Raw genomic sequence first — 7,569 nt, forward strand, 5'->3', positions numbered from 1 at the left:
GTTTCCAGCTCCAGTGCCGCCTCCAGAGTTCTATCCGCACCAGCCGTTCTACCCACCGCCACCTCCTCCACCAGCCGTTTGACTTTCTTGGCAATTGATGCCAAAGGGGGAGAAGGAGCTTTGGAGTGCCTGGATCTAGGGGGAGCTCATGGACTTCTTATGGAGATCATTCGTTTTCAGCTTCCGCTTGCCTCACATGTTTTATATATTTGTGTCTTTCATGAACTCTATTTGAGACTTGTGTTTGGATTTGAACCTTGGTTTGTAATGTGTGATGAACTATGTTAGTTTGCGCTACTCTTATCTATTTATGTTCATCTTGTGGTTGTGAGGTCGTGCTAACCATGCTAAACTTTCATATCATATATCTATTGTATCTTGTATGCCTCGATTTCCACTTGTAGGGAAAACTCTGTCAAAATTCTCAAATATATATATGTGCTCTTGGTATTCATGAAAATTTATATGCACATATCAAGGGGGAGTTCTCTCTACTCATCGAACTTGGTGAATTTATTCATACCATATTCTGAAATTTTCAAGAAAATGAGTAAGTTCTTCCAAAGTTCAATTCCAAGTCCACCTTATGCCTAGTGTATAAAGTTGACTTGAAAACTTTTATCACTCCAAAATTTAGTGTTGTCATCAATTACCAAAAAGGGGGAGATTGAAAGCATCTAGGCCCCTAATTCTAGTTTTGGTAATTAATGACAACGGTTTGTGGATTAACGATTTCATTTGAGAAGATGAGTATAGGTTGATTCACGGATGAAAGACATTTGGTTGTGAACGTATGGAGTTTTGGAGATGATGAGTAAAGCTCGGGCTCAAGGCAAAGGTATAAAATAGGGCTTTTACATTTTACCGGTCACAAGGCGTTTAGTGGATGAAAAGTGACCGGATTTGTTGGATAGTTAGCCGTACTATCAAGAGGGGTTGTGTACTCATGCTTGACGGGTCTTTAGTGCCATTTTGCTCAAAATGTCTAGTTGCATGCATGAGGGCTAACGGCGTTTTGAAAAGTTTTGAAATAGACTAAGTTCGAGCTCACTGAGTAACGGCGGACAGTCCGCACCTGAGGGGCGGACAGTCCTCGCTCGTTCCAGAGAGCTTGCAGAGGCTCTGGTGGGCTGGCGGACTGTCCGGCCCAGAGGGGCGGACAGTCCGCGATCGTTCCAGAGAGCTTGCAGAGGCTCTGGTGGGCTGGCGGACAGTCCGGCCCAGGTGGGCGGACGGTCCGCTACTGTATTTCATTTTTTACCAGAAAGGGTGTCTCTCTGGTGTGGGCTTCAAAGTTAAACTGCGGACGGTCCGCTCCTGAGGCGCGGACGGTCCGCAGGCTAATCTCAAAGTTGTTCCAGAGACGATGTTAGTCTCTGGTGGGGTTGGAACTCTTAACTGCGGACGGTCCGCCACTGGGGCGCGGACGGTCCGCCAGGGCTTAACGGCTAGTTCTGACATGCATTAAATGCACTCTGACTCACTGGTTTATAACGGCGGACAGTCCGGTTTTTGAATCGCGGACGGTCCGCGACTTCGCAGAAAAGAGTGTAACGGCTAGTTTTTGGAGGGATGTCTATATATACCCAATGCCCGGCCATTGGGTGACTCTCTTGGCCATTTGGATAGCATTCTTGACACATTAGAGCTAAGGCATCCCTCTCTCACACACACTTGCTTAGAGATTGCATTTTTAAGAGTGTGAGAGCTTCCTAGTGCATTGCATCAAGAGTTTGAGCTTTGTGGCATTAGGGAAACTTCAAGCAAGCGTCATCAACTTGTTACTCTTGGGAGTTGCCGCTCCCTAGACGGCTTGGAGAAGTGGATTTCGTGGAGCACCTCCAAGGAGATTGTTGAGGAGCCCCGATTTCGGTTGTGAGAGGTCTTGTGCTCACCTCACCGGAGTGGTGAAGAGCAACTCTAGTGGAATCGAGGTGTGGAGCGGTTCCTTGATTCAAGCCGGCTCAAGATCAAGAGGTTCTTGATAGAGGAGCGGTTGATTCTTGGAATCCACCTCAACGTGGATTAGGGGTGACCGGCAAGTCATCGACACCACGGGATATATTCTTGTGTCAAGCTCGGTTACTACTCTTGCTCTCTTTTATTCTTGTCTTTACTTTGAGCAATTTACTTTACTAGAGCTTAATTCGTGTCTTGTCACCCTAGGTTGCAAACCCATCTAGAGATTGTAATAGCTTGACATAGGGCTTTCCTTTGTTACTAATTAAATTTCTCTAGTGTTGTTGGGTTTAGTTTTTAAACCGCCTATTCACCCCCCCTCTAGTCGGTGTTCTTGATCCTACAGGGTTGCCGGACCACATCCGTGTCGATATGGAACTCCAGTGGCCCCAAGAACTCCAAAGCGCCATGTGCTTGGCGTGAGCTTATGAGCGTCGTGCGGCATCCACGTCGACCTTTCCTGCTGCTCGACCTCCCCACGCACCGGCACGCTCGCTATCACATCCGGTGCCCTCGACGCTCGCCCCGCCAATGACGCAGTCGGCCCTGCCTGCCCCGTCGCAAAGTCCACCGGCCCGGCTGTTCAAACGACTGACACCTGCAGAGATGGTCGAATGCTGGCGCCAAGTTTTGTGCTACAATTGCGTGAACACAAGTGTCCACGGCTATTCTACCTGGAGGTTTCGGACTACGATGAGGTGACGCCACCATCAGATGTGCTGGACACTACAACAGAGGAGGATCCACTGATCTCCCTGCACGCCATCGCCAGAATTCACACTGAAGACACGATGCAGGTGCGCGTAGCAGTGGGCAACCACGAGTTCACAACTCTCCTTGATTCGGGGTCAACAAGCAACTTCATCAGCCGCTCGGCAGCAGGTCATGCCCGCCTTCACTTCCTGGATCCAACTAGCACAAGTGTCATTGTGGCCAATGGCGACCGAGTTGCTTGCACTGGTCTCGCTCGCGATGTGGACATCCAGATTGGCAGAGAATTCTTCATCATCGACTGCTATACAATTCCACTGGAGTGTTATGATATGGTGCTCGGAGTTCGTTTTCTGCGCACTTTGGGTTTGATTCTGTGGGACTTCGATGATTTGTGCACCATGTGCTCTGGAAAGGTCTTGGATCCACACGCACGGACATTCCACCAACTGGTCGTCTCCATGCAGTGCGCGCGGATGAGCAGAACCTCTTTGATCGCCAGTTGGCCATCCACCGCGACCTATTTGCCGAGCCCGTCGGTCTCCCTCCACCTCGGTATTGTGACCACTGCATTCACCTGGAACCAGGGACACCACCGGTGGCAGTCCGACCCTACAGGTACCCGCAGTTACAAAAGGATGAACTGGAAAGACAGTGCGCAGTAATGCTGGATCAAGGCACAATCAGACCGAGCACATCACCATTCTCAGCTCCTGTACTTCTGGTCAAGAAACATGATGGGTCCTGGCACTTCTGTGTTGATTATCGTGCCCTCAGTGACCACACTATCAAAGATAAGTTCCCCATCCCCGTTGTAGAAGAATTGATTGATGAACTTCAGGGCGCTCGGTTCTTCACCAAATTGGACTTACGCGCCGGGTACCATCAAGTGCGCGTCCATCCAGCAGACATCGAGAAGACGGCCTTTCGAACACACCAGGGCCACTTCGAGTTTTTGGTGATGTCGTTTGGCCTCTCGAACACACCAGCGACGTTCCAGCATCTCATGAACACAGTTCTGCATCCCTTCTTGCGGAAGTTCGTCTTGGTGTTTTTTGACGACATCCAAATTTACAGCAGGTCCTGGAGTGAATATCTACAACACCTCCGCGCCGTGTTTGATGTCCTGCAAGCACACCACCTAAAAATCAAGCGATCCAAGTGTACCTTTGCCACCAACTCTGTGGCCTACCTTGGTCACATAATTTCAGAAGCAGGAGTCGCCATGGATGGTGATAAAGTAGAAGCAGTGGCAACTTGGCCTTGCCCGCAGTCCATTCGCAGTCATCATGGGTTCTTGGGACTGGCCGGGTATTATCGGTGGTTCATCAAGGATTTCGGCAACTTAGTAGCACCTCTCACGCAGCTACTCAAGAAGGAAGCTTTCGTTTGGACAAAGGCAGCCACAACAGCTTTCGATTCTCTCAAAGAAGCTCTTTCCACTGCACCAGTTCTCCACCTACCAGATTTCTCCAAGAAATTCATAGTGGATTAAGATGCTTCAGGATCTGGATTTGGTGCGGTGCTCCATCAGGGAACAGGGCCGCTTGCTTTCTACAACAAACCTTTTGCATCACCGCACCTTAAGATCGCGGCATATGAACATGAGCTCATCGGACTTGTGCAGGCTGTTCGCCATTGGAGGGCGTATCTCTGGGGCAGACAATTTGTGGTGAGAACAGATCACTATGCAGTGAAGTTCATGTTGGACCAGAGGCTGTCTACTATTCCACAAAATCACTGGATCAGTAAGTTTTTTGGATTTGATTTCTCCGTCGAGTTCCGCCCGGGGAAACTCAACACAGTGGCCGACACCCTCTCCAGACGGGACAGCACCCAGGGGCTACTGGCTCTCGTATCAGGTCCAACATTCTCCTTCTTCGATGAACTGCACATGGAATTACAAGAGGAGGAAGGCCTGCGACACCTCCGTGACAACATCTCCGCTGTACGCGGGGAACCATGGCACGTTGAGGCGCCATAAGTTCAGTTTGTCGAGTCAGGACATCCGCGAGGGTTGGGTCAATGGGAGGTTCAGGAAGGGGAATATCGTTGTTGCGGTTGTTATTGCCACCCGAACCATTAGCACCATCCCTATCGGTTCTCGAACGCAACACCATCCTGTTAATAAACAAAATGATTAGCGGTCAAGAATAAAAGATAGAGAATGATACTCGAAGGAAGGGTGGAAAGACAATGTGTAGATAAAAATCTAACACACGATCAACACAGGAGTAGCAATTCTAAGAGGAAAAACAGATTTGGTCCACTAAGATTAACAAGAACCAACCAGGCAAGATATTGATAGTGGCACATTAGATTGATTCAGTACAGATTTGGGGACCAGAAGAGAGAATACATGCATGCGAGGTATGAATGCAATATGACATCTCCTCACATCGTGAGCACGTCTTAACGTTCTAGCACTCACTCACGACCCAAAACAATTGCATTGCCCAGCAGCGCTACAACCCTCCTACTAGTACCTAGGACAATGGGTGATTCCCACCTTCTCAACCCCGGTAAATGGCTCAAAAGGTTTCCAGAGGGTAAAAAGGTTTTCCTATGCTCCCGCTACTCATGAAGACAAAAGGAGTTAAGCATATCTTAATATAACAAGTGAAGCAATAAGGAAGAATTAGCTCTAAGACGAAGGAAGAAAGGTAGCATTTTACCTTAAGTTCAAATTTTTAACAAAAAAATCTTAGTGCAAGTGATCAAATTGTTATTTTACCATCACCCTACTAAGCAAATTTTAGGTTCACTTTATGGAACCTCGGCTCTGATACCCGTTGGGAGAACCGCCCAATTTGTACTCGATTTAGGTGAAAATTATTGATTAATCCATTAAGATGAGAGTTAACATGTATCCGTCTCTCGACACGCCATGTGTTAATCCACATTTTAGAGGTACTTAATCAACACAATTCACCTAAAATGATCGCAAATCCGGTAGTCCTGGTACGTGTTTGCCACATGCCCAGAATTAAGCACACGTACCATTATACAATCGCATACATAGTGCCGATGAACCACAAGAGTAGTTTTATATTACTAGAGTTCAATACAAGTTCGATATAGGAAGGTTCAAACTAATTTCCATTACAAGGTTTGGGCTCATGAAAGCCATATTAAACAGAAACTTAGAATTTATTATATTTACATGCTCTCACGAAGTTCGATTATGATAAAAATATGCTAAGATAATGATACCTTGCTCAAGGACACCATCACAGCCACAACGACCTACTCCTCCCCCGCACTAGGGTCGGCAGGGTAGAAGTGGCCGAACACCACTTCTGGCTCACCTGCAACTTAGTTTAAGAAGCAACCTGAGTACAAAAGGTACTCGCAAGTCTTACGCGGTAAAATACACAAGGATCACGCAAGGCTCAAACAAAAGCTTTAAGTTTAAGTAATTATTGCATAAGCGTGAGTTTTCTAGACTATCACCTAGCAAAAGTTAATTAATGTTGCCCACCCCTCACTATTTTTTAGTTGGTTAAGAGTACAAGCATAAAAAAATATTATTGATCGTAGATGTGACATGACCCAAAGCCAACAATACCGAAACTCACTATGAGGAATTCGACGAACCAAGAGCTTGCCCATATCCAAGAGCGCGGCAATTTGAATTGAATTAAACATTGCAAGGGTGTACAACTTTACCCACACGACACAAGGACCATGCAGATCACCCAACTGGCCAAGTTGGATAAGGGGGTACTCGTGTCAGCCGTTCCCAACGAGGCTCAACCGTTGAGGGTACGCCCAGCTTGCGCAGAGAGTAACCTAGGTCCACTAGGGCACCCCTAATCCTCTCTACATAGCCCCTTGGCCATGCATCTGGGACCGGGCCTCAATGATCAAGTCAAAGAAGGTAATTAGCTCATCCATACCATTATTTGGATGTATGGTAGCATGAAAGGGTGCTCAAAGTTAATGGCATCCACGGACGGTCCTTAAATGATCCAAGCGGACTATGCCCATGTGACATCATTCTCTAGGCCCTACCATTCCGCTCGAATCTCGGTACTACCACTCCAACAGAACCCCAACTACTCAATTGCGATCAAGGATAACTAGCAGATGTGATGTTCCAAACTAATCTTTCTAGCAAGCAAAAAGAGTACTCTAAGCAGAGCTAAGCATCTAGTTAGGTTAAGTAATTAACTGACTAACAAGTGACAAGGACATGGGTAACAACTCAAGAAAGGACAATGCATGAAACTAGATACAAGAATGCAATACATGCATAATATATATAACCCAACATTACCCGGTGAGATAACTAACTAACTCAGATTAAATAGGAGCAAAGAATCATGCTTAGCTGCTTGCCTTGGTTAACTTCGGGCACGACCCCGAATTGGACCCCGGGTTTAGGTTCAACGAACCTCGGTGGGCTCCACTGGTTCGACCTCCGACGATTCGGTCACTATAATGCATGAATGAGATGCGTGCATTAGAATGATTCCGACGACCTAGAGCAAGAATTATGAAATGAATTTACATAGCAAGCATAAATCATAAATTAAATAAAGCATGCAGAGGACATTACAAGGAACTCATGAAAATTGGATTTACGGAAAAAGGATTTTCCTAGAATTAATTATAAATATATAAATTTGTAGCTACTCTAAACAAGTAAATTCATAAAAGGCATCTAAACTTGATTGAACAAAACTAAGAAAATTACCACTGATACTAGGTATGAATACAAAGCTAACAATATTGATTTTTACCATTTTATCACTTTCCAGCAAAAAGTTGCACATTAAACAAGCTTTTAGACAAAGCATACAAAATCACACTAAAACCTTAACAAACAGTAGGAAAACATCTGAGCAAGTTGCATCACTAGAAACTACACTTCACAGGGAGTCCAGCAAAATTTGG

This window comes from Panicum virgatum, chromosome 3K (genome assembly GCF_016808335.1).
Source record: "Panicum virgatum strain AP13 chromosome 3K, P.virgatum_v5, whole genome shotgun sequence".
Taxonomy (NCBI): Eukaryota; Viridiplantae; Streptophyta; class Magnoliopsida; order Poales; family Poaceae; genus Panicum; species Panicum virgatum.